The sequence below is a fragment of the Rhinolophus hipposideros genome (assembly GCF_964194185.1).
Source record: "Rhinolophus hipposideros genome assembly, chromosome: 7".
Classification (NCBI taxonomy): Eukaryota; Metazoa; Chordata; class Mammalia; order Chiroptera; family Rhinolophidae; genus Rhinolophus; species Rhinolophus hipposideros.
In genome coordinates this window covers 2,790,382-2,815,352 of record NC_138053.1, presented here as the reverse complement: position 1 = coordinate 2,815,352, position 24,971 = coordinate 2,790,382, and the positions used below count along the sequence as shown (strand labels likewise).

The window sequence follows — 24,971 nt, the reverse complement described above, 5'->3', positions numbered from 1 at the left end:
AGCCATCTGCAAGCCGAGGAATAAACCAATTTTGCCAACACCTTGATTTCAGACTTCTAGCCTCCAGAACTGTGAGGAAATAAATCTCTGTTGTTTGAGCTGCCCAGACTGTGGTGTTTTGTTATGACAGCCCAAGCTGACTAATATACCAAGTGCAGCTCACATGTCCGTATTTGTAGCTCTTTCCTCTGACGGCATTCACTTTTCCCAGAGAAGAAACTTCTCGTCTTCTGTGGGCTGTAGGCCTGGCTGTGTGCATTCTGGGAGCTCATTCAAACGCTCAGCGTGTGTCTAGACTTTCATGTGACCTCCTATTCCCCTTGATCCCCCATCCTCCTCTGTGCCGGGCCCAGGCGCTGGAGCCTCTGGGGGGTGATGCAGTGAGCTGTCCGGGTAGAATTAGCATGGGGTAGGCGGTGGAGGGCTAGGGGCATAGCTGCCCCTTCCCCAGAATTACCACCATGGTTCTCTGTCAGGCCTCCACCTTCCCCCACCTTCTGGAGCCTCTTTTCTGGGGTCCTGGGCATGAATTGGTATCTCTACCTTCAGTCAGTTGGTATTCCACCCTGTTGGCTCCTTCTCCCTCATTTCTTCTTCCAAATGTCAGTTCGTGCTGCCTATCTGTAGTTTCCGCTCCTATTCTTGTCCTTCCAAGTCCATAGAGATTTTTACGCCCTGTGATAGTAAGGGAATTTATTAGTTCAAACCAGTGGATAGTCCAGTGGTCAGGGGGCTTCGTATGCTTGCGCAGTGGGAGAATGTGGTCTAGAGCCTTGTCTCTTCCCATCTCTCTGTGATGCTGCCTGTGGTAGGAGCTTCGTTTTTCACTTTGTATTCTGATATAATTTTAGATGTACAGAAGAGTTTCAAAAATAGTACCGTGAGCTCCCTAATGGTGACGTCTTACATAACAGTGGCATGACTATCAAAGCTAGGAAATTAACACTGTGCAATGCCAAACCAAATACTAAACTAAATAGAATAACTAAACATGATAAATAAACTTCAGCCTTGATTCAGATTTCACCAGATTTTCCAGTCCCAGGGTCCAGTCCAGGATCCTACACTGTATTTAGTTGTCAGGCTTCGATAGTGTCTTACTTATCAGAATTCCTCACAATTTTCTTGTGTTTCATGACCTCAGTACCTTTTAAGAACACTGGTCAGGTGTTTTGTAGAATGTCTCTTCATTGGCTTGTCTGGCATTTTCTTATGATTAGATTGAGGTTTGGGATTTGGGGGAAGGACACAGATGCTGTGCTGTTCAGTGCGTTGTGTCAGGGCCACGGACGTCCACGTGACTGGCGGCGTTCATACGATCTCTCGCGTAGGTGGTGTCTGCCAGGTTTCTCCCCTGGAAAGTTCCCGTGGAGGGCACAGCTTTCTTCTTTGTGACGAATGCATATTGGGGTACTTGGAGGGTATACAAATATCCTACTTCTTGGACTTTTGCCACGATAGTTGGCATCCATTGGTGGACATTGCCTGAAGCAATGACTTCTGTGGTGTCTAGTGAAGATTTTCTACTTCTCTTATTCGTTCCACACTTCTTAATTGGAATTCTTCTGTCAGGAAAAGTTGTCCCTTCTCCCCCATTTACTTTTTATTTAATTCTTAATTTATATCAGGGTGGATTTATGAATATTTATTTTTATTCTCTGGTCTATATCCAATACTATGTTTATTTCTCTTGTTGCAGATTGTTCCAGCATTGGCCATTGTCTTTCAGGTTGTCAGGTTGGTTCTTATATACTTTGGAAGTGCCTCCAACTTTTTGTTTTTCAAAGAAGTTTCTTATTTTCTGGCACCACAAGATACTCCAGGCTCATCTTGTATAGTTCAGATTTTAAAATTCGTTTACTCCATTTTGATAAGGTTTTAGAAGGAAGCAGAGAAGAAGCATATATTCAATACAGCCCTTTTCCAAAACTGTTTTGATCGTAAACATTTTGTTTCTTATGATGTTACTTGTATTGTTATTTTAATTTATATTTATGGCTGCCTAACTAAATACTCTCTGAGGTGGACATCTGGTTAAAGGGGTGCATCTAGGCCCTGTATTTCCAGAAACAGTAACCAGAATTTCCTCCCCACCTTAGCCTGGTGCTTGCAACTGACACGACACCTAACTCCAAACAGGACCCTCCCTGGTTTAAACCATTTGGCACCTTACGTCTGGTCAAAGCCAGCAAATCATAAGAAAACCTTTTCTAGCGATTTAGGAAGGAGAAGCTTTCCCTTTATGCCACAGAAGCAACCAGAAAAAATGTTCTCCCTTTCCTTGGATGAAGGTGTGTTCTCAAATGTCAGGTCCAGAGCTGCAGCACCCATGTTGCCACCAAGAGTTGAGAGTTGGGAGCTGCTCTAGGGAGTTGTCTCTGTGCAGAGCCTGAGGGTGAAGCCAGCCTGGGGAGGGAGAGGAGGCCAGAACCAGTACCTTGGTACTTTGAGTTGCTGCTGGACGAAGCCTACCTAACCGTTGGACATCCCTGGACCAAAATCCATCATAAAACAAAATACTCCCTTGAAGCCAGTTTGTATCATTTTGTTTTCTGGCACCTTCATTCCTAATTCTCATTCTCACAAAAATTGTGCTAACACCTTAAATGTGTAAACAGGCTATGCAATAGAGACAATAATCTCAGTTAATCTGCAAATATTTTGAATCAGGCACACCTTATTTTCTATTTCCAGGTTGGTGAGCATTCTTTTTTTCATTTTGATCATTTTGATATATTTTTTTATTTTTCTTATCAAATTTAAACTGCTTGTGAGTAATATATTAAAACTAATTAAAACAAAAATTAGCTATGTGACACTCGTGCCCTTCTTTGGGAACTTACATTTCTGAATAGTGAGTGAAGTGTGTAGGATGTGCTTCTTTAATCTTTGGTCATTTCATGAACTGTTAAGGTCTTAAGTATCTGTGATTTGGATATTTTTCTGACCACCCACCATGAACTTCTTGGCCGTTGGCTCAGACAGCCAGGTGAGGAGGCAGGACTTCCTTTGGAAAGCAGCAGAGCAAAGGTGAGTATGAAAATAATGGACCTAGATTCTAATTTGGAGGCTTTTATTTGCTATACTTGTGGCCAAGGTTGAGTCACTCCTCTGTTACCTTGGGGCAGGATAACGGCTTCTATGCTTCACAGCAGCGTAGTAAGAAATGAGATAATATACCAGAAAGAGCTATAGAAATGCAAGGCAAACGTTATTGAAAAGGCTCTGAGTCCTTTTAGGTCTGGTCTGGAGAAGGCTCTGGGATGTTGGCTCTGCCCCTTACTAGCCTTAGGTTGGCAGTTGGCCATATAATGTGCTGCTTCCTGAGGGGCCACACATCTTTTTTTTTCCTTTTAAATTTATTGTGGTGACAATTGTAAGTAAAATTACTTAGATTTCAGGTGTACAATTCTGTATTACATCATCTATAAATCCCATTGTGTGTTCACCACCCAGAATCAGTTCTCCTTCCATCACCATATATTTGATCCCCCTTACTCTCATCTCCCTCCCCCCACCCACTTACCTCCTGGTAACCACTAAACTATTGTCTGTGTCTATGAGTTTTTCCTTCTCATTTGTTTGTCTTGTTATTTTGTTGTTTTTGGTTTATATACCACATATCAGTGAAATCATACGATTCTCTGCTTTTCCTGTCTGACTTTTTTCACTTAGCATTACACTCTCAAGATCCATCCATGTTGTCACAAATGTTCCTAAATCATCTTTTCGTACTGCCGAATAGTATTCCACTGCGTATATATACCACAACTTCTTTATCCATTCATCTATCGAAGGACATTACGGTTGTTTCCATGTCTTGGCCACGGTAAACAAAGCTGCAATGAACATTGGAGCACACGTGTCTTTATGGATAAATGTTATCAGATTTTTTGGGCAGATACCCAGGAGAGGGATTGCTGGGTCATATGGTAATTCTATTCGTAATTTTTTGAGGAACCTCCACACTTCCTTCCATAACGGCTGCACCAGTCTGCATTCCCATCAACAATGTATGAGGGTTCCTTTTTCTCCACAGCCTCTCCAACACTTGTTGCTATTTGTCTTGTTGATGATAGCCATTCTGACTGGGGTATGGTGATATCTCATTGTGGTTTTTATTTGCATTTCTCTGATGATTAGCGATGTTGAGCATTTTTCATATGTCTGTTTGCCATTTGTATGTCCTCTTTGGAGAAATGTCTCTTCAGGTCCTCTGTCCATTTTTCAATTGGGTTGTTTGTTTTTTTGTTGTTGAATTGCATGAGTTCCTTGTATATTTTGGATATTAGCCCCTTATCAGAGGCACTGTTTGCAAAAATCTTCTCCCATTCAGTTGGTTGCCTCTTTATTTTGTAGATGGTTTCTTTTGCTGTGCAGAAGTTCTTAAGTTTCATATAGTCCCATTCATTTATTTTAGCTTTTACTTCCCTTGCCTTTGGAGTCAAATTCATAAAATGCTCTTGGTACCCAAGGTCCATAAGTTTAGTACCTATGCTTTCTTCTGTGCAGTTGATTGTATCAGGTCTTATGCTTAAGTCTTTGATCCATTTTGAATTAATTTTGTTATATGGTGACAGATAACAGTCCAGTTTCATTCTTCTGCACGTGGCTATCTAATTCTCCCTGCACCATTTATTGAAGAGGATGTATTTCCTGCATTGTAGGTTTTTAGCTTCTATGTCAAAAATTATCTGTCCATATTTATGTGGTTTTATTTCTGGGTTCTCAATTCTGTTCCATTGGTCTATGTGTCTCTTTTTCTGCCAATACCATGCTGTTTTTATTATTGTAAGCCTGTAGTACAAGCTAAAGTCAGGGAGTGCGATACCTCCAGTATTGTTCTTTTTTCTTAAGATTGCTTTGGCTATTCAGGGTCTTTTGTGGTTCCAAACAAATCTGATGATTTTTTGTTTTATTTCTTTAAAAAATTCCATTGTGATTTTGAGGGGGATTGCATTAAATCTGTATATTGCTTTGGGTAATATGGCCATTTTAACTATGATGATTCTTCCAATCCATGAGCATGGAATGTCTTTGCATTTCTTTGTGTCTTCTTCAGTTTCTTTCAAAAATGTCTTATAGTTTTCAGCTTACAGGTACTTCACATCCTTGGTTAAGTTTATTCCTAGGTATTTTATTTTTTTTTTTGCTGCAATTGCAAAGGGAATTGTTTTTTGTATTTCTTTTTCTGAATTTCATTGTTAGCATATAGGAATGCAATGGACTTTTGTACGTTGATTTTGTAGCCAGGAACTTTACTGTATTCGTTGATTGTTTCTAACAGCTTTTTGGTGGAGTCTTTAGGGTTTTCTATATATAGCATCATGTCATCTGCAAAGAGTGACAATTTGACTTCTTCAGTCCCAATTTGGATGCCTTTTATTTCTTTCTCTTGCCTGAAGGCTCTGGCAAGGACTTCCAACACTCTGTTGTAAAGCAGAGGTGATAGGGAACAGCCCTGTTGTGTTCCTGAACGTAGAGTTAAGGCCTTCAGTTTTTCACCATTAATTATGAGATTAGCTGAGGGCTTGTCATATATGGCCTTTATTATGTTAAGGTATTGAGAATGTTCCATGTACACTAGAAAAAAATGTACAGTCTGATGTTTTAGGATGAAGTGCTCTATATCTGTCAGTTATGTCCGTTTCATCTAATGTGTCATTTAGGGCTGCTATTTCGTTATCTATTTTTTGTTTGGATGATGTATGCATAGCTGTCAATGATGTATTTAATTCCTCTAGTATAACTGTGTTTTGGTCAGTTTCTCCCTTTAGTTCTGTTAGCAGTTGCTTGGTATATTTTGGTGCTCCCTGATTGGGGGCATAAATATTGATGATTGTTATGTCTTCTTGTTGTATAGTCCCCTTTGCCGTCCTGAAATGTCCATATTTGTCCCTTGTTACCTTTTTCACTCTGAAGTCTGTTTCATCTGATATCATTATGGCTACACCTGATTTTCTCTGGATACCATTTGCTTGGAGTGTCAATTTCCACCCTTTCTCTTTGAGTCTATGCTTGTCCTTGTAGCTGAGATGTGTCTCTTGGAGACAGCATACGGTTGGGTTTAGTTTTTTGATCCAATCTGCTACTCTTTGCCTTTTTATTGGTGAGTTCAGTGCATTTACATTTACAGTGATGATTGATATGTGAGGATTTCCTGTCATTCTATCTTTAGTTTTCTGGTAAGGCTGTGTCTCCATCATTTCTTTGCCTTTTTGTTGGTGTCTATTATTTCTGTGTGGTGGTATTCTATGATGTTTCCCTCTATTTCTTCATTTATTACAGTATATCTTTCAGTTCTTGATTTTTTTTTTTGACTCGTTATCCTTAACTTTATGTAAAACAAAGTTTGATTTTTAAAGTATTCCATTTTCTTCAGCACTCTTACTTTCTCCATTCCCATATTACGGTTCAGGCCATTACTCTCCCCCTTTTAATGTTTTGGTTACCAGAAATTGTCCCTGTTGATGGTGGTCGAATAGCCTCCTTTAGTATTTCTTGTAGTGCAGGTCGTGTATTAGAAAATTCCTTCAGGTTCTGTATGTCTGGAAAAGTCTTTATTCATCGTTCATATCTAAAGTATATCTTTGCTGGATATATTATTCTTGGCTCATAATTTCTCTCTTTCAATAGTTTGAATATTTGGTTCCACTCCCTCCTGGCTTGCAGTTTCTGCTGAAAAATCTGATGATAATCTAATGGGCTTTCCTTTGTAGGTCACCGTCTTCTTTTCCCTGGCTGCCTTGAGGAGTCTTTCTTTCACTGATTTTTGACAGCTTCAATACAATGTACTTTGGAGATGGCCTGTTGGGATGGAGGTAGTTAGGTGTTCTATTTGCTTCTTGGATTTGAGGATCCATTTCTTTCCACAAGTTTGGGACGTTCTCATAGACGATTTGTTTGAATATATTCTCTGTTCCCTTCTCTCTTTCTTCTTTTTGTGGTATGCCCGTTATTCTTATATAGCTTTTTTTGAGGGATCCAGAAAGTTCTTGTAGAGTTCTTTCATTTCTTTCAAGTCTCCAGTCTCTTTCTTCTTTCATCCGAATCATTTCCAGGTTTCTATCTTCAATGTCACTGATTCTTTCCTCCATCTGGTCAACTCTACTACCTAACTGGCTATTTCGTTATTCATTTCTTCTATTGAGTTTTTATTCTCCAGAAATTCTATTTGGTCTTTCTAAAAATTTCAATCTCTTTTGTGAAATGCTCATGTTGTTCTTTGATTGTGTTTCTGAGTTCATTATACTGCCTTTCTGTGTTTTCTTGCATCTCGTTGAATTATTTCAGAACTGCAATCTTGAATTCTCTATCATTTAAGTCACATATTTCCATATTTTTAAGTTCCTTTTCTGGATATTTTTTACTTTCTTTCTGAGCTGTTTTGTTGCCTTGATTATTCCTGGCAATTACTTATTTGTTATTTGTCTTCCTAGAAATCTGCAGGAGTGGCTTCTGCAACATTTGATAGGAAGAGGTCTTTCTTTTATTTTCCAGTAATTGTTGGTAAAATGTTTTATTTTCTCTCCGACTGCAGCCTTTTTTTCTCTTTCACACTGTAGTGCTATATTTTCTCTGCATTATTCCAGCTTCCCACACAATGTGGGTATTCCCTGGAGACGGGCTTCTCCTCTCTTAACAGGTCTCCTGGGTCATACAGCTCAGTGTCTGTGTGGTTATGCGGAGAGTTTGGAGTTCCAAAGGTCTTCCTGTACCATATTCAGAGCCCGTGTGTTTCAGCAGTTCTGTTTTCTCCTGCCGGGATCTGCCCAGGTAGGTGGAGACAGGGGCGGGGTGAGTGGTGAGACGTGGCCCAGAGCAATGGCGGCAACCACCACCACAGCTGGTCCTGCTTCCACAGCTCCCTCCCCTTTGCTGGAACTAGTTGGGCTGCGAATCTGTGTCTGCAGTCCACAGTTCTCAGAACAGCAAATATTCTGTCCTTTTGATCTGACACTGCTATTGTTCCATTTCTATCATCAGGCAGGTGGGGGCGGGGTGAACTCTCGGACAGTAGGGAGGGGTGGCTATTCTCAGTGCCTAAGGCTTCTCTTCTCTGTGGCATTAAGGGCTTAAACCTCAGTTTTCAGCCTTCTTCCCCTCAGTCTTTTCTCCAAGGTCTCTGCCGTGAATGTTGGGTTCAGCCGTCTTATATGGTGTTCCCTAATCCTGTTGTCCATAGTGGAGCCCTAGCAGTCCGAGTCCTTCCCTCTCCCGCAGCTGCGGTAGTTCCGGGATGCAGCGAGCTCGGAGCACTGAGCTAGGTCTGCGTCCTGCGCCCACGCGGCTCCATCTCTGCACTTCTCCCTTCCCCCCTCCTCCGCTCATGGTATTCGCCCACCTTTAGGTGAATGCCGTAGTGGATCTCTTCGTCTTGCCTGTCTGCTGTGCAGGGAGTCCTTTGTGGAGTTATTGTTGTTGGATTTGTTGTAAATTCAAGGGGAGAATTATAGATGCTCACCTCAGTCTGCTGTTTTTGTGACCATCCTCTCGACCACACATCTTAATGGGATGAAGCTGAGGGATCACCATGCCCTTTCCATGCCTGGAGCTCCTCCTCAGAATCTTTCTTTGAAGACTTCAGAAGGGAGACCCTGGAGATTGAATGGCAGACTCTGGGAGAGTTCCGGGGAGACCCTGGTCCTCTCAGGGCTGACCTGTCTCCCTCCATTGGGCACCTGTGTGACTAAGGTCCTCGTCCCATTCTACTGCTTTGCATTGACACACAATTTGGAAGCTTTGGGCTGTGTCACAAGCCATGATTATGTTCCTTTGGCAAGAGACCTCTGGTGTGCTTCCTACCCCCATGCTTGATAGGTTAATTTCGTCTGCTCCCACCATTTGATTTGATTTGATGATGTGCAGCATGAGGTTCCCAAATCATTTCTGCTTGTTAAGCAAACATATATTTCTGGGATTGATGTTTTAATTTAATGAAACACATTCTAATGTGGGTCAGCTGCAGTTATGAATGTTTTATGAGGGATTTCCTGAAAAGCACACCAATGGTGATACCCTGCGCTTGGCTGAGTGAGTCTGTATCCTCCTTCCAGTGCAGGGCTTGAGCAAGAGCAGGGCACAACTCCTCTGGCCAAGGCATGCCTGGCTCCTTGTGCTGTATGCTACAGTCCTTCTTTTGCTTCCAAGCTGGTAGCTTGTTGGACGCATAACTCCCAGGCTCCCTCTCATTGTTATAAATAGGAAACATTCAGGGTTGTTCAGCCCAACAGAGGAGGAAACAGGTCCCAGAGGGCCCCAGCTAAGTATTTGCTCCAGGGACCCATCTTCAGCATATATCAGGGTAGAGAATCAGGAGGGCCTTGCTTGATATATGTACGCACGTGTGTGTGCGTTTGTGCATGTGGCCATGTATGTTAGGGGTTGAAGTGGGAAGGAGAGTTCAGAACCTCAGGGAAGGAACCCAGGGCTGACACAGCTGGTTTCCCTCTGGAAGCCATTCCCCTTTGTATTAGTTTCTTGTGGATGCTGTAACATATTACTATAAACTTAGTGGCTTAAAACACGAGAAAGTTATTCCCTAACAGTTCTGGAGGCCAGATATCCAGACTCCGGACTACTGGACTGAAATGAAGGTGTCAGTAGGGCTTTTGTGTCTCTTAATGTTCTAGGGGAGGATCTGTTTCTTGCTTCTTCCAGCGTCTGGTGGCTGCCTGCATTCCTTGGTTGTGGCCACATCGCTCCATTCTTCAAGGCTGGTTTCTTCCGATTTCTCTGCTCTTTCTTCACTTTGTCTTCTTCTCTCCTGTATGTGTCAGTTGAATGCGCCTCTACCTCTTCTTATAAGGACAATTGTGATGGCTTTTGGGGCCCACCTGGATAATCCAGGATAATCTTTCCATGTCCAGATCCATAACTTGATCACATCTGCAGAGACCTCTTTCCCAAATAAGGTAACAATTACAGGTTCCAGGGATTAGACCCTCCTGTCTTTGGGGGCATTTTTCCGTCTACAACAGCCCTTTCTCCCTGCCAGGGCCCAGATTTGATCCCAGTGGGCCAGCAGCTTTATTGCCGTCCATTCCCCTGTGCCTGACTGGCTGGAATGTGGCCTAGTCTGGTCCATAAGTGGAGCAGCATGTCAACAGCGGGCATCTGGGAATTGCTTGTTTCTTCAACAAAAGAGAGCACATCGGAAAACGTCCTTTTGCTCTTTCTCCTTTTCTGCTCTGGGTGCTTCTGTGTGAGGACATGATTGTCAGAGGTGACATAGTTATTTTACTGTCCCAGGCAGATGTCCGAGACACTTGCAGAGAATCCAACCCAGAGTTCAGACAGGATTGCCTGCCTCTATTTCTCTTTGGCTTAAGCCACATTTGCAACCAGAAGGCTGTTTATTTCACTTGGGAGTCTTCTCCTGCCCTGACTGACAGGCCAGCCTGACCTCAGTGGCCTTGGGATAAGGGCACAAGGGGCCCAATCTCGCTTGCAGCGTCGTCTCTTGTTGTGTTTTCTGGCTCTTTCAGCAGCCATAGCACATTCAAGCAGCTGCTGGCCACATGGCTTGGCCACAGGCTGTGCTATTTCTGAGCTTCCCTATTTGGCAGCCAGTAGGTCTGAAGGATAAGGTCAACCAGGGGGATCCAGATATGTGAGGGAAACTTAGGGACACTTGTGAGTCATTCCTGTACTTGCTGTGAAGGGGAATCTCCTAGCTGTCCCCAACAGCTCCTGATACCCAGGCAAACAGAGGGGCAGGACGGCTTGACTCTTTGAGAGGTTCCTAACTGAATGTAGCAACTTTCAGGTCACTGCAGTGGTCAGGCTCTAGCTACATGTGGGGACAGCGAGAAGTCACGGAATGTACCTGCTTCATTCGTTCAGCTCCATGTCTGTGACATGCTGTGCCCAGGGCAGGGTGGGTTCCCACCTGAGTCACCCCCCCAGTAGAAGGAAACTAATGGGATGACGCCAGGAGCAGCAACCTGCATGTTTGATGAGCTGGACCGACCTGGCCAGGCCAGCTGGGCCTCTGGTCTTGGGGTGGCCTGAGAACAGTTCTCATACATCGCTCAGCATGGAGGAAACATGGTGCTGAGCTTGAGTCAGTGGCTGGGGCTGCTAGCGGAGGAGCCATGGGGCAGAGACCCAGTGAGTAAAGGGCCACGGGGCAGAGTGAATTTGGGCTGCAGAAGAGAAAGCTGAGGGTATTTCTTGTATTACTGCTGCATCTGCTCTGTGCATCTCCCCACCCCCATGAAACAGATGCTGAATGTCCAAATATGAGATAATTGGTTAAAATTAAAGTGGAGTCGTAGTGTATCCGTTAAGAATGCTTTCAGCCTCAAGACACAAAAACTAATAGCAAATTAAATATGGGTTTGCTTTACTCAGGATCAAGAATTTGGGAACAGGCTGCTACTGCAAGGGGTCAGAAGCTGAATGTCTGGGCTTCCCTCATGGCTGCAAGGAAGCTGCTACAGCTCCAGACATGCTGCCTACATTTAAGAAAGAGGGAGGGAAGTTGGCACCAGCGTCAGGGAGCAACAGCTTTCTCTGCTCCCCCCTTACCCCCAACAGACTTTCCGTTTGTCCCTTTCGTCAGAGCTTGATCACATGACCACCTTAGCTTCAAAGGAGGCTGGGACGGAGAGTATGGGGGGCTGGGAATGAGGCCAGGTTGGCAGCCTACAGCCCTGGCACAGCACTACTTAGAGAGCACTGGTGTTTTGGCACTGGCAGGAAGAGAGCATTAGGAGCAGTAGACTCTGCCAAGGAGGCAGGGGAATGTTCACTTCCACCCAGGGGTGCGCTTTGAGTGCTGAGGACTTCTGGTTTGCAGATCCCCACACAGGCGTGTCACATACAGTGGCTTTCAAAGTGTGGTCCCTGGACAAGCATCATCAGCATCACCCGGGAACTTGCTAGAAATGTAAACTCTTAGGCCCCACCCATACCCACTGGATCAGAAATTCTGGGGTGGCAGCCGGTGGTCACACAGACTTGAAGACACACTTCACAGGTTCTTCAGGGGACTCGGGTACACACTCAGATTTGAGAATCTGGGAAGAGTTAGAGCCTGGGAAGCTCAAGATCAGGGTGCCACCACGTCGGGGTCTAATGAGAGTCCTCTTCCTGGCTCGTAGATGGCAGTCTTCTTGCAGAGTCCTTACATGATGGAGAGAAGGAGGGAGAGAGAAGACAAAGAGGAAAAAATGGGGAGAAATAGAGTGGGAAGGAGAAAGGCCCAACCTCCTCCTCCACCTACATTTCCACCTCCATCAAATTGGGGCTTAGGCCTTCACCATGTGAATTTGGAGGCACAAACATCTGGTCCATAACAATGGGAAGTAGGATCTGATTGGCTGATATACCTTGGGGCATATGAGGATCTTTAGCATTCCCAGCATTCCCTGAGTTATGCTCCAAGTCACCATTCATGGAGAATTCTGGGATTGCCACAGAAACCAGTGAGCATTGGGAGACTCGGTGGGTGTCCATGAGTACTAAGAGTTTGGGACCAAAGTGGCAAAGTCAGGTGAGTAGAAACCAGATTCTCTTCTCAGGAGCAAACCCCTGAGGTGAGGCCTTCATTCCTTCTGTCCTAGACTTCTTGTCCCCCTTTCTCTAATCACCCCATCTCATTTGCTCAAAGGTGAAAGTTCCTCTCAGGGCCTTGGCAGTCAAGGTCAGTGGGGGAGGAGCAACACAGCGTTTCAGAGCACACCCTGCACCAGTGACTACCTCGGGGTTACTTGTATTGTAGCCAGGGCAGTAGAGGTGAGGAGGGGCGTGGACACAAGGTAGGGGTTAGAAGGAGTGGGGATGAGGGGGGTTTCATAGGTGACTGAGAGCAGTGTGAGTGCCCACAGTGAACTCCAAATTCACACACATTCTCATTCAATCCTCAACAACCCTGTGAAGTAGGTTATACTGCCTCTGCCACAGAAGGGAAAACTAAAGTGCAGAGAGCTGAAGGTTGCTCCACAAACCAGGAGGAAAGAAGAGTTTTAAATGCTCAGATGGTCTGCTGTGGACCTGACCACCACCCCCACTCCTTCCACGCACCTTTCTCACATCTTCCTTTCTAAGTGTGGAGTCCGTAAATTTTCTAGATGTCCACAGGCCTGGGGCTGTGGGCTTCGTGGATGGCAGTGATGGAGAGGGCCACCCCACCTCGTAGGCTTATGTCCTATTTTCAGATAATTGGGATGAGGTGTAGGAAGGAGGGGACAGAGCTGGATGGGGCGCTCCTTGGCCCACGCCGTGTCAGCGTCTCGCTTGTGTTCTGAGGCTCCAGAGATCATGCCTGTGTGAGAGACTCATTAACTGAAAGTCACACTCAACAGAAGTGGACCCTAGAATGCCTATGAATTAAATGTCATGGAGAGCTGTAACCGCTAAAGGCCTAGAAGGTTTGCGTTGGCATGACCAGCACAAGAGCTCTTTGTTGGTCATTTGGAAAGCCAAAGAATAGGCAGAAGTTACTGTGTGAGCCCGGCAACCAATCCTGGTGTGATGGCAGCTACGTCTTTAGAGCCTCATGGAGGGGCTCCCCATCCCTGGTTCCATGTTGACCTGTGCTCCTTTGGAGCACATACTTTTTCCTTTAGATGTTTTCAACAGTCAACCAGGCTGTGTAGTCTGACAGCCTTCCTGTTTCTTTAAAGTGACTTTGCACACCGATTTTGGAGCTCGCATATACTGACATTAGATTTAATTTTGAATGGGAAGGGCAGGGTGGGGTGAAGGGAGAGAAAGTAGACTATCTCCCATGCACTGGTCAGATGTTGTAGAACAGGTCTTGGTTTCATCCGTACTACTAATTAACGGCATTCTCACAGTGCTTTTTATTTATTTATTTATTTATTTATTTATTTATTTATTTATTTATTTATTTATTTATTTTTTAATTAGTTTCAGGTGTACAAGACAAGGTAATACTTAGACGTTTATCATTTATATCCCTCACACTGTGAACCCCCCTTCCCCCATCCATTATCCCTCCGACCTCACACCGAACCATCACATTATATATATAAAATTATAGTTGGCATTCAGTTTTGAGGACACAAAGAAAAAACCGAGAGTTGTTAGATGGGCGGGGGCGGGGGGGGTTGGGGATAAGGGGAAAGGTGAAGGGATTAGGAAGCAGCTGGTAACCACAGATGGCCTCAGGGTTTTCTGAAAATTAATTTGGGGAAGGTATTCTATAATGTTGTAAAGATTTTGTTGGGTATCCGATGGACATGCGTCCTATTGGGAGACCACCTCAGGGATACTGTGGATGCCTGACCATGGCTCTGTGCACCAGAAGCTCAACATTAACGAATCACAGTGCTTTTTATAGCGATAAACCAGTATCTCCCCAGATTGCTTTACTCCCATTGTTGAAACAAATTTCGACATTGTGGCTGCTGCTTCCCGACTTTGGGGACCAGGGGGTTTGTACCTGGCCCTTTTGTACCTGGCTTCTCCATCCTGTACGGTGATATGGATCTCCTGCCTGTTGAGAGCATACTGGAGGTTTGATTTTGCCGTTAGGGATCAAACGTTCAGTCTGCTCACCTTGGGTTTTGCCTTCGGTTGGGAATAGGGCCCTCCGTCCATGGTTCGGTGATTACACGGAAGCCGTCATTACCCATGTCTCTAGTCTTAGTGCTGCAACAGAATTGAATTTTGCTCTTTTTGTTTGCTAATGACCTGAAGTGACTTGGATGGCATTACCACTGGAATAAATGATGTATGAAATGAGAAATCTTTGTCCAGTACTTCAGGGGGGAGGGAGAGGAGAAGAGAAGGCCTTTGACTGAATCACTGTTGTGCAGAATTAGTTCTGATGCAGCCAGAAAACACAGAAGACAAAGATACAAAGAATCATCACAGAGTTTTCTCTATTTTAACTGAGAAGTCAGGCTTTTATTGGTGTCCCATCACCCCTTTCAGGCTCCCAGCAATGGAAAGTGGAGGCTGCACCAAATAATAGCAGACTTCCACTGTGTCCAGCCTATAGCTGTGCCCCCAGGGGGCAGCATGGTGGAGTATTATGGGGGCCTTTTTCTGCTCCCAGCCCCTCCTCCCACTTTGGGTGACCCTCTCTGCCACCCAGTTTCCAGTGCCCTTGGCTCCTCAGCCCTTTATCCTTGAAAGAGCCTCTCTCAGGAAAGGAGCTGGCAAACTCATCCACTCCGAGGTTTAAATGATGGATAAGGCTTCACTGCTAGCTTCCCTTGTGGGTTTTTATTTTCAGTGGTGTAAAGCTGAGATCCAAGGGTTGAATTAGGAAAACTGGGGCTTCGTGTACCAGAAAGCAGACCATACCCTCTCTGAGGCAGTGGCTGTGCCTTTTCAGGGCCAGTGCCCATGGGGTTTAGCAATCGGACCATACTTCTCACAGCCTCAGTGCTGGATGGGCCAGGTCTCCCTGTCAGGGTGCTTTTTCAGGGCTCTACAGACCACACATCCTGGGTAGCTGCACCCTCACCTGTCTGCGCCCTGCTTGTTTTCTTTTTCCCAGGATGGATAATTGCACTGTTTTGCCCAAAGCTCCTGCCATCTCCTGGGAGGGCTGGGCCAGTGTTCTCTCTGCTGCTGAGTGCACCTGTATCTCCAGATGAAACCGCCAGTCTGTGTTGGTGATCTGCATTGGGGAGACAATAACGAGAAACATGGAATTCAGGCCAGCCCTCAGCGGGTGCACCTGCCCTTGACCTGGCTCACAGCACTTCTGTGGGGTGTTTACAAAAACTGCACCTGCTATAATAGCTGATGGTTGTGCTGGGGGAAAAAAATCATCTAAATCATTAGAAAGAGAAGAGGAAAGAAGGCCAGCCTAGGGAAGGAAATGATCCGTACTCTGCTCTGTTTGTATCTTTGCTACATGCTTGCCGAGTGTCCTTGAGGGAGTGGATGCAGCTCTTCAGCTGGGGTGTTAACACCCTTGCAAAATCTCCTGCGCTGCTTGTCAGAACTCCTCAGGAATCTCAGCCTCCCGACAACACACAGACATGCTGGCACTTTCTTTGGAGGCTGGAAAGTGGGAGGTAGGGCAGTAAGTCATGGAATGGATAGCAGTGCTCAAATTCATCAAATCGTAGGCAAATTCAATCCTTCTTTGGTTTATAACCTAAATAGGCTTCCCCTTAGAACTGCGTGGTGAGGAGAGCAGTGGCACTGTTGATGTTTACTGTATACTCTACACCAACTCTGTGTGCATCATTTCACTTGTTTCCCCTTTTCAAGATGAGAGAATTGAGGCTCGGAGGGATCCAGTCATTTTCCTGGAACAGAATGTGAAAATCTCTTATTTTAGGCCCTACCACAGAGCTAAGCACATAGTAAGTAGGTGCTTAATAAATAGTTGGTGGCTAAATAGGAGTTTGGGGGTTTTGGGGGGGTATTTATTTATACTCTGTCCCTGTCTCATAGTGCCTTGGATTATTCACCTGTAAAATAAAAGTGTGGACTAGATGACTAGGTCTCAGTGTGCGACGGGGGGTGGTTGGGGAGGGCAATTGTCAGCACACCTTCCTGCCCCTCCTGCGTTTGAAATCATATGAGAAGTAAGCAGAGGAGTCAGGCCAATGGAGTAAAGAAACATCCTCTTTATTAGTGATAGAAGCTGGTCTGAAGGATTTGGCTTTGATTGTGGCCATAGTGGGTTTGTTCCTCCTTGACTTGGACATTAAACTTACTTCCCAGCAGCCCGAGCTGGACAGTTCCCACATTCCTTCCAATGGTGGAGGACAGGTCAACCACACCCTCTGTGGCAGCTTCAGCCAAGAGCAATGACTCCGTCTCCACTAGTCCAGTCAGATTAGTCACTCCGGTTCTGGGGCGAGGCCAGGGAATGAGGAGTGGGGAGAGGTGGCTCTGCAGCTGCATTCAGTGTTTTTGAACCAGCGGGTTAAATGTCAGAGGCCTGGGGAGTGCAGGTTCCCGCCCTGGGCTTCTCTTGGACCCTGTGTTTGATCTTGTCCCCAGTGAAACAATGGAATGACACCTGTCTTTACCTGCAGTGAGAGCCCTGCCCCTGTCATCACAAGGAAGTCCTGGTAGTGAACACAATGCAGTAGCAGTGACATGTGACTTCCCTCGGGGCATGCTCTCCCTGGACCTGGGAGAACCCAGCTGCCACGTCATGCCTGAGGCAGGCCTCGAGATGTCCATGTGGCAAGGGATGGACCCCTGCCAGCAGATGTGCATGGGCCTGGAAGGGAAGTGCACTCATCCCTGACTTGAGCCTCTAGACGGGACAGCAGACCTGGCTGACAATTTGCACCATAGAAAAACCTTGACCAGAGACCCCAGGCTAACCCACACCCAGATTTCAGACCCAGAGAAACTGTGAGGTAATGAATGTTGTTTTAAGCCACTTTTTGGAGTACTGTATTTTGTTCTATATAATGCATACTTTTTTTGCTCAAATTTGTGAGGGAAAAATAAGGATGCGCATTATACATGGGTAGTACTAATTCCATATGTATATAAATGTTTTTCATTCTTTTATTTATGCTTATGAGTTAAAAATGTAACTCTAGAAATCAATAACGATATCTGTATGCAAAATAATGCCCTGGAATATGATCATCGGTTTTGTTGAACTTACAACAAACTTGCAACGACAGAGTTCTTGGCCTCCATGTCTTGGCCACGTAAATAAAGCTGCAATGAACATTGGAGCACACGTGTCTTTACGTATAAATGTTTCCAGATTTTTTGGGTAGATACCCAGTAGAGGGTATCATATGGGTCATATGGTAATTCTATTGTATTCTATGTATTGTACTGTATTCTATGTATTGTATTCTATGTATTGTATTCTATTGTATTCTATGGTAATTCTATATTCAAAAAATTCATAATTTTTTTAGGAACCTCCACACTGCCTTCCATAGCGGCTGCACCAGTCTGCATTCCCACCTTCTATGATGCATAAATATCGTAAATTCATTACCAGTACATAACATTTCTTGTACCTCGTATCTGTTCTTCTGTTTTGTAATTATTTGTTACATAAAATCTCTTGTATCATAATATGTTAAAAAATAAATGCTAAAATTCCTTTATAATAAAAGAATCAAGTACCCAAATATAAACAAATACAAATTTGAATTAAAAAATTAAAATGAAAGATTGTTTTCCCTGAAAGTTTGGGCCAGAAACATGCGTGCACATTATACATGGCAAAATAAGGTAATTTGTTAGCAAGGATAGGTAACTGATGCAAAAATCCTTTTCCTTGCCTACCTAAGGGTCCCTGCATAGTAGTACTTAACCAAGATGGCCCAGTGATATCCTAACCCCATGGACCTTTTATTTAGAAGGAGCAGAGACTGCCTGTATGAATCAGCTCAGCCAAACGTAGCCCACGATTCTTTTTCACCTCAAGCCCCAGACTAGGGGTACAGATGAGCTAGGCCATGGGATTAAGCTCTGAAAACAGATTTAAAAATAACGTTGCTAGCTCACACTTTGAAACTTAAGCCATCCGTGTAGGACATACTGCGGCTGGAAAAATGATTTTTACATTATTGCTCTTCAAGAACAAAGTGGAAGTAACTTTGGAGTCAGAGGAAGTGGTTGTTTGCAGAGTTTATGAAACATAAGCTTTTGGCTTTGTCCTGTATTGCATTGGAGTTGCTGGGAGTTAGAACTCAGATTCCTTAAATTTGGGGGTTTCAAGGGGCCTTGGGCATACTGAAATGAAAGAATGCCTCCCAGTCCCACAGAAGTGACATTTCCCATCTTTTCCCTTCGAGGACGGAGCATTAAAAGCGTGCTTCCCTCTGGGATCCTTAGCAGTGCCTGGGGAAGAAGCCGAGTAGACCGGATACATGTGCTGCCCCAGCCTGTGCGGAGCCCAGAGGAATTGTCAGTGACATCTAGATAAGACATTCTCACACATCACACGTGCTTTCTGGCTGCATCTGGAGGATCGGGGCTTCTGCTTCCAGGGCTCGGAGATCAACCATAAATTCCTTGCAAGTGCTTGTTTGCCAGTGTACTGCGCATACTCCAGAAGTGAGCGTTCCCGAGGAGACTAGTGGGTGACTGTGCCTACTGGTGCTTTCTCTCCTCCTTGGTCCGGCTGCTCTGGGAAAGGCTGTGATGGGAGGAGTGGTTTGGCTAAGGAAGCTTCTTGGGAGCAGGCGTCAGGCTTCCTTTGTGTCCTCTGCCCTGGTGATAAGGACCGTTAGCTGCCCTGTGCCCCCACTTCTGAGCCCCCACCGTCCCTGGTCACAGGCATTGTGCCTTCCCAGGAAAGCGATGCGTTAGCAGCTGCCCTCACCGTGTGGTTGCAGGGATATGAACTAAGGAGAGATGAGCAGGAGTGCCATGTGCTGTTCCCACAGTTGTCCTTGAAGGGAGGGGTACGCGCCCTCTTCCCCTGCCCCTTTACCACTGTCTGTACGCAGGTGTAGCTCTGAGCTAATTTGGATCACAGAGACAGTGACAAGCTAGGCATGGTGGGGAAGAAACAGGGTCCCCGAGGACGTTGCAGGACCCTCACCTGCCTTGTTTCAGCCAGTGTCATCTCAGACCTCTGCCACTCACAGCGGAAATCGTACCCTAACTCCTACCCTTTAGATCTTCCAGGGCACCTGTCACTGGGCTGCTGTAGAAGGGACCCCATGTTCATGAATTATGTGGTTGCACAAGTTGTCCCCCGGTCCTCCAGATAAAGACAGCCAATGCAGATGAATGCTGCCTACATTCTTCAGTCCGTGCCCTCCAACCATTAAGCGATTAGGAGCTTAGATTTGGAAAGAATGTTCTAGATCATCTGTCTTGTGTACCTTTCACTGACATCAGTTTTTGCAGTCATTTTGGCCAGTCCAGCTCCCAGCCTGTTGATGTGACACCTTCTTTCTAGCCAGCAGAGATCTGCTACCTCCAGCTTCCGCCCGTGGGTCTTACCTTGTTTTCCTCTCTGAGGAATCGCAGAACAATACACTTAGGGGCAGGTTTTCAGGGAGACAGTGTCTAAATTCATATAAAAATGAAAAATGTCCATTAATGGAAGGACTGAAATGTCGCTGTTGGATTTGACATTTCAGAGGTTACACGTGTGCTGGGCAGGAGTAGGGGTGGAAGCCATACTGAAGTATGGGGTTAGGGGCTGAGATGTGAGGTGAGAAAATGGGAAAATGGAGCTGATGTGGATGGCTATTTTAAGAAGCTGAATGAGAAGGGAGGGGGAGAAGTGGAGGCACAGGGTTACGGGGGTGTTTGCTGTGACTTTCTCTGGGAAGGGAGGGAAGTGTACAGCTTTGGCGGCTACAAAGAGAGAAGTAAGCCCCAGGGAGAAGGTGAAGCTGCAGGGCAGGGGGTGCTGGCTGATAGAGCAGAGTCCCTGCAGGGCGGGGGTACTGGCTGATAGAGCAGAGTCCCTGAAGGGCAGGGGGTGCTGGCTGATAGAGCAGAGTCCCTGCAGGACAGGGGGTGCTGGCTGATAGAGCAGAGTCCACGCAGGCAGGGGGTGCTGGCTGATAGAGCAGAGTCCCTGCAGGGCAGGGGGTGCTGGCTGATAGAGCAGAGTCCGTGCAGGGCAGGGGGTGCTGGCTGATAGAGCAGAGTCCCTCCAGGGCAGGGGGTACTGGCTGATAGAGCAGAGTCCATGCAGGCAGGGGGTACTGGCTGATAGAGCAGAGTCCCTGCAGGCAGGGGGTGCTGGCTGATAGAGCAGAGTCCCTCAAGGACAGGGGGTGCTGGCTGATAGAGCAGAGTCCGTGCAGGCAGGGGGTACTGGCTGATAGAGCAGAGTCCCTGCAGGACAGGGGGTACTGGCTGATAGAGCAGAGTCCCTGCAGGACAGGGGGTACTGGCTGATAGAGCAGAGTCCCTGCAGGGCAGGGGGTACTGGCTGATAGAGCAGAGTCCATGCAGGCAGGGGGTGCTGGCTGATAGAGCAGAGTCCCTTAAGGACAGGGGGTGCTGGCTGATAGAGCAGAGTCCCTGCAGGCAGGGGTTGCTGGCTGATAGAGCAGAGTCCCTCAAGGACAGGGGGTGCTGGCTGATAGAGCAGAGTCCATGCAGGCAGGGGGTGCTGGCTGATAGAGCAGAGTCCATGCAGGCAGGGGGTGCTGGCTGATAGAGCAGAGTCCCTCCAGGGCAGGAGGTGCTGGCTGATAGAGCAGAGTCCCTGCAGGGCAGGGGGTGCTGGCTGATAGAGCAGAGTCCGTGCAGGGAGGGGGTGCTGGCTGATAGAGCAGAGTCCATGCAGGGCAGGGGTACTGGCTGATAGAGCAGAGTCCGTGCAGGGCAGGGGGTGCTGGCTGATAGAGCAGAGTCCTTGCAGGGCAGGGGGTGCTGGCTGATAGAGCAGAGTCCCTGCAGGGCAAGGGGTGCTGGCTGATAGAGCAGAGTCCTTGCAGGGCAGGGGGTGCTGGCTGATAGAGCAGAGTACCTGCAGGGCACGGGGTGCTGGCTGAGAGAGCAGAGTCCATGCAGGCAGGGGTTGCTGGCTGATAGAGCAGAGTCCTTGCAGGGCAGGGGGTGCTGGCTGATAGAGCAGAGTCCATGCAGGCAGGGGTACTGGCTGATAGAGAAGAGTTCCTGCAGGGCAGGGGGTGCTGGCTGATAGAGCAGAGTCCTTGCAGGGCAGGGGGTGCTGGCTGACAGAGCAGAGTCCCTGCAGGGCGGGGGTACTGGCTGATAGAGCAGAGTCCTGCAGGCAGGAGGTACTGGCTGATAGAGCAGAGTCCCTGCAGGGCAGGGGGTGCTGGCTGATAGAGCAGAGTCCTTGCAGGGCAGGAGTACTGGCTGATAGAGCAGAGTCCCTGCAGGCAGGGGATGCTGGCTGATAGAGCAGAGTCCATGCAGGCAGTGGTACTGGCTGATAGAGCAGAGTCCCGCTGGCTGATAGAGCAGAGTACCTGCAGGGCAGGGGGTGCTGGCTGACAGAGCAGAGTCCCTGCAGGGCGGGGGTACTGGCTGATAGAGCAGAATCCCTGCAGGGCAGGGGGTGCTGGCTGATAGAGCAGAGTCCGTGAGCAGTGGGTAGGGCGGTAAGAGGGAAATTGGGCTGCGTGGTTATGAACAGATGCAGAGAGATTTCATCCTTAGCGACCAGAGGGAGTGAGGGAGAGGAGATGTATTGAATACCCTCTGATATTAGGTAGGGTTCCAGAAGCTGCAGGAGATAAGCTTGGTGGAATTAATGAGGCGGGTGAGCCCAGGGTCCTAACGGGCGTTGAGAGGGGACCCGAATGCCCACGGTGCCCAGTGGAGGAGCTAGAGCTTCCCCAATCAGTCACCGTGGCCCAGAGCAGGGGCACTTCAGCCTTGGTCTAGCGTGGGGTAAGGTTGGGTGGTGCTCTGGAAAGACAGGGGTGCTTGGGAGTTGCAGTGAGACTGAGAGAACAGTTCAGGGAGCCAACCTTGGGCGCTCCGCAGGTAGAGAAAGGAGTTACTGTCTTGTTAGAGCAGGTTCCCCTGAAGCTGGAGGAGGTACAGGGAGATGTGGCAGGCTCAGCCTTCCAGGCGTGGCACAGGGACAAGCCACTCCCTCCGTGCATCTGGCTCCAGAAGATGCTGTCTCCATCTCATTAGGATAGTCCTATCTGTTTTCCTGGCCACCTACCTTTGGTCTTCAGTCTCCTCCTCGAGTCTCCTCTCCCCTGGTCCCTGCTCTGCTTTGGAGCCCATGCCCTGTTCCTCCATGCCCAGCCCTGCTCCATGTACATTTCTCCTGGTGTGCAGCCACCCCTTGACCTGCTCTAGTTCAGTACTCTGCTCCCACATATTCAGCCTCACCACAGGGCTGCCATCATCCAGGAGAAAGCTTGTTGGTGTCATTATTGATTGAGCACCTAGGCACTGTCAGTCTTTCCTGGCCTTCAGGGTTCCAACTGACACCATAGCATTTGGTTTTGTGGCTTATTTGTTCTTCTAAGAGAGACAAAGAGGTTGTGGTCAGGAGCTGAGGTTTTGGAGTCAGTCACACAGACCTAAGTTTGAACCTTAACTCTGTCCTTTATTATCTGTGTGATCTTGAGCAACTTATTCAGCCTCTTCGTTCTCATCTGTAAAATAGGGACAATAGAAGTGCCAACCTCTTAGGCTTGTGGTGAGGAATAAAAGATTACATGAGAGCTTTGCGGGAATGAAATCTCAGGATTAAGACTGAGACTGGGATCCCTGCTGTTGTCAAAACTCAGATTAGAAATCAACCAAAGAAACCATCTATCTTTTGGGAAGGACCCCCACAGAGAAGTGGGTATTTCTAAGGAAAAGCAATTAACTTGTCACACAGCCCCACTCGAGACACTCCCAAATGCCCAAGGTATTTGTGTTGTTTGTCGACTCCTAGACAATAGACCATTCAGTAATTACATTCTAATTCTTGGGCACCAGTCACCCTTGTCTTCTATCCGCCTACTTTGTGGAGACTTGGTCACAGCCTACAAATAATGTGACTGACATCTGTGGGTGTTTCTAACTGAACACACACTGTATAGTAAGTAAGTGGGATGATTCTATGGGGCTATGCTAAGAATGTGTGCTGAATAGACGGGCTGTTTTCAAAACGGTCTTGATTTTGTGAGACAGACTGTTGTGCCATTTTTATCTTGTACTGCTTGCCCCCCAGGATATAAAGGAGGGCGCAGGTCTGAAGTAATCTCCGTTAATGTGGTACTCTGGGCAAATGCAGTGTTCTTGGGCTGTTGGGGAGGAAGAGGCAGGCAGGATGCAGAGCACTAGGCCGGTGCAGCTGGAGAAATACGATTTTGCCATGAAAGTGTGGGGCTCTCAAGGCCCCCAAGTGCCACTTCTCATTCTGAGTCTCTGAAGGTGAACCGTTCTGTAGGCACTGGGGAGTGGACAAGTTGGGTCTTTAGATTTCCTGGTTCTCTGATTGGCAAAGCTAGAGACAACTACAGGGATGTCTGTGTATAAATTAGTATTTCAAATTAGCTTTCTAGAGATGGAAAATTTGAAAAACAAGTGCAGAGATCACTCAATAAAAACAAGGGAAACCAGTAGGAGAAGGGCAGCATGAATTGTGAAGTCTGAGAAGAGTAGAATTTTTTGCAAAGAAATACTTGCTACCCAAAGTGGTTGAGATTTTACCTAGACTCATAGGCTCGCAGTGGCTGGTGGCCTTGTAAACTTAGAGTCACACTTTTGGAAAGACATTTGGAAGTACATATCATGAGCTACAAAAGTATTTCATATCTTCTGAACTAGTAATCTCTCTTCTGGAGATTTATCCTAAGGCAGTCAATCTGAAAGGAGGAAATGTGCCACATGCAGGAAAATGCTGACTGCCTCATTGCTTGTAATACAACGAATTTGGAAGCATCCTAAAAAACCAACAGGAATGGAATGGCTATTTAAATTATGGTATATCGATCTATGGAGTGTTATCCATTCCTTAAGAATATAATTATGAATGCCAAACAGAAGCATATATCTACCTGAAATAATCTATTATGATATAAGTAAGTGAGAATAAGCATGACGTAAGGTGTCATCTGTACTATGATTTATATATAAAATAAATGTATATTCCTACGAATAGGATCTGGTAAGGGACATGCAGAATGTTTGATGGGTTCATGTGATGAAAATAGGAGTGACTGTTTTTTCTTTTTTTTACATATCTTCATTTTTGTTATAATGTTACTGAAAGTCAAATCCTAGTTTTGTCATTGAAATACTTCAGTTTTGTTATCTATAACATGGGTATCACATTACTTCATAGTTTTACCAGCTCATTCCCCACCACCCCCATCTCTGTTCTTATCCTGTCTGTCTATCAGATGGCTGATTTAGTCTTCCTCACCCTCCACGGAGTAGGTGCTTACAGACAGGCAAGAGAGCTGGATGGCTCTTCATACGTAGGCCAATTGGAGCAGAGCTCGGCTCCTACACCCACATGTTGTGACTCCAAAGGTGACACCCTTAGCTTCCTCGCCATTCGTTCCCCTTCCCCTCTGCTTCCCTGGCACTTTCTAAACATGTTGTGAGACGTAGAGGTAACGTATGCCACCTTTGGGCCTGGC

General features: G+C 46.4%; 1 protein-coding gene and 1 pseudogene across 3 annotated transcripts in view; both read left to right on the top strand.

The window, feature by feature from the left end:
- The window catches only part of LOC308500152 (UBX domain-containing protein 8-like), a 107,853-nt pseudogene extending 96,219 nt beyond the window's left edge, over positions 1-11,634 (top strand). Inside the window, exon 4 of the transcript in view lies at positions 11,542-11,634. The product of the transcript in view is annotated as a UBX domain-containing protein 8-like (transcript). The remainder of the gene's footprint in view (positions 1-11,541) is intronic.
- GALNT17 (polypeptide N-acetylgalactosaminyltransferase 17) overlaps positions 1-24,971 on the top strand; it is a 553,074-nt gene that overhangs the window by 97,471 nt on the left and 430,632 nt on the right. The window lies entirely within an intron of this gene.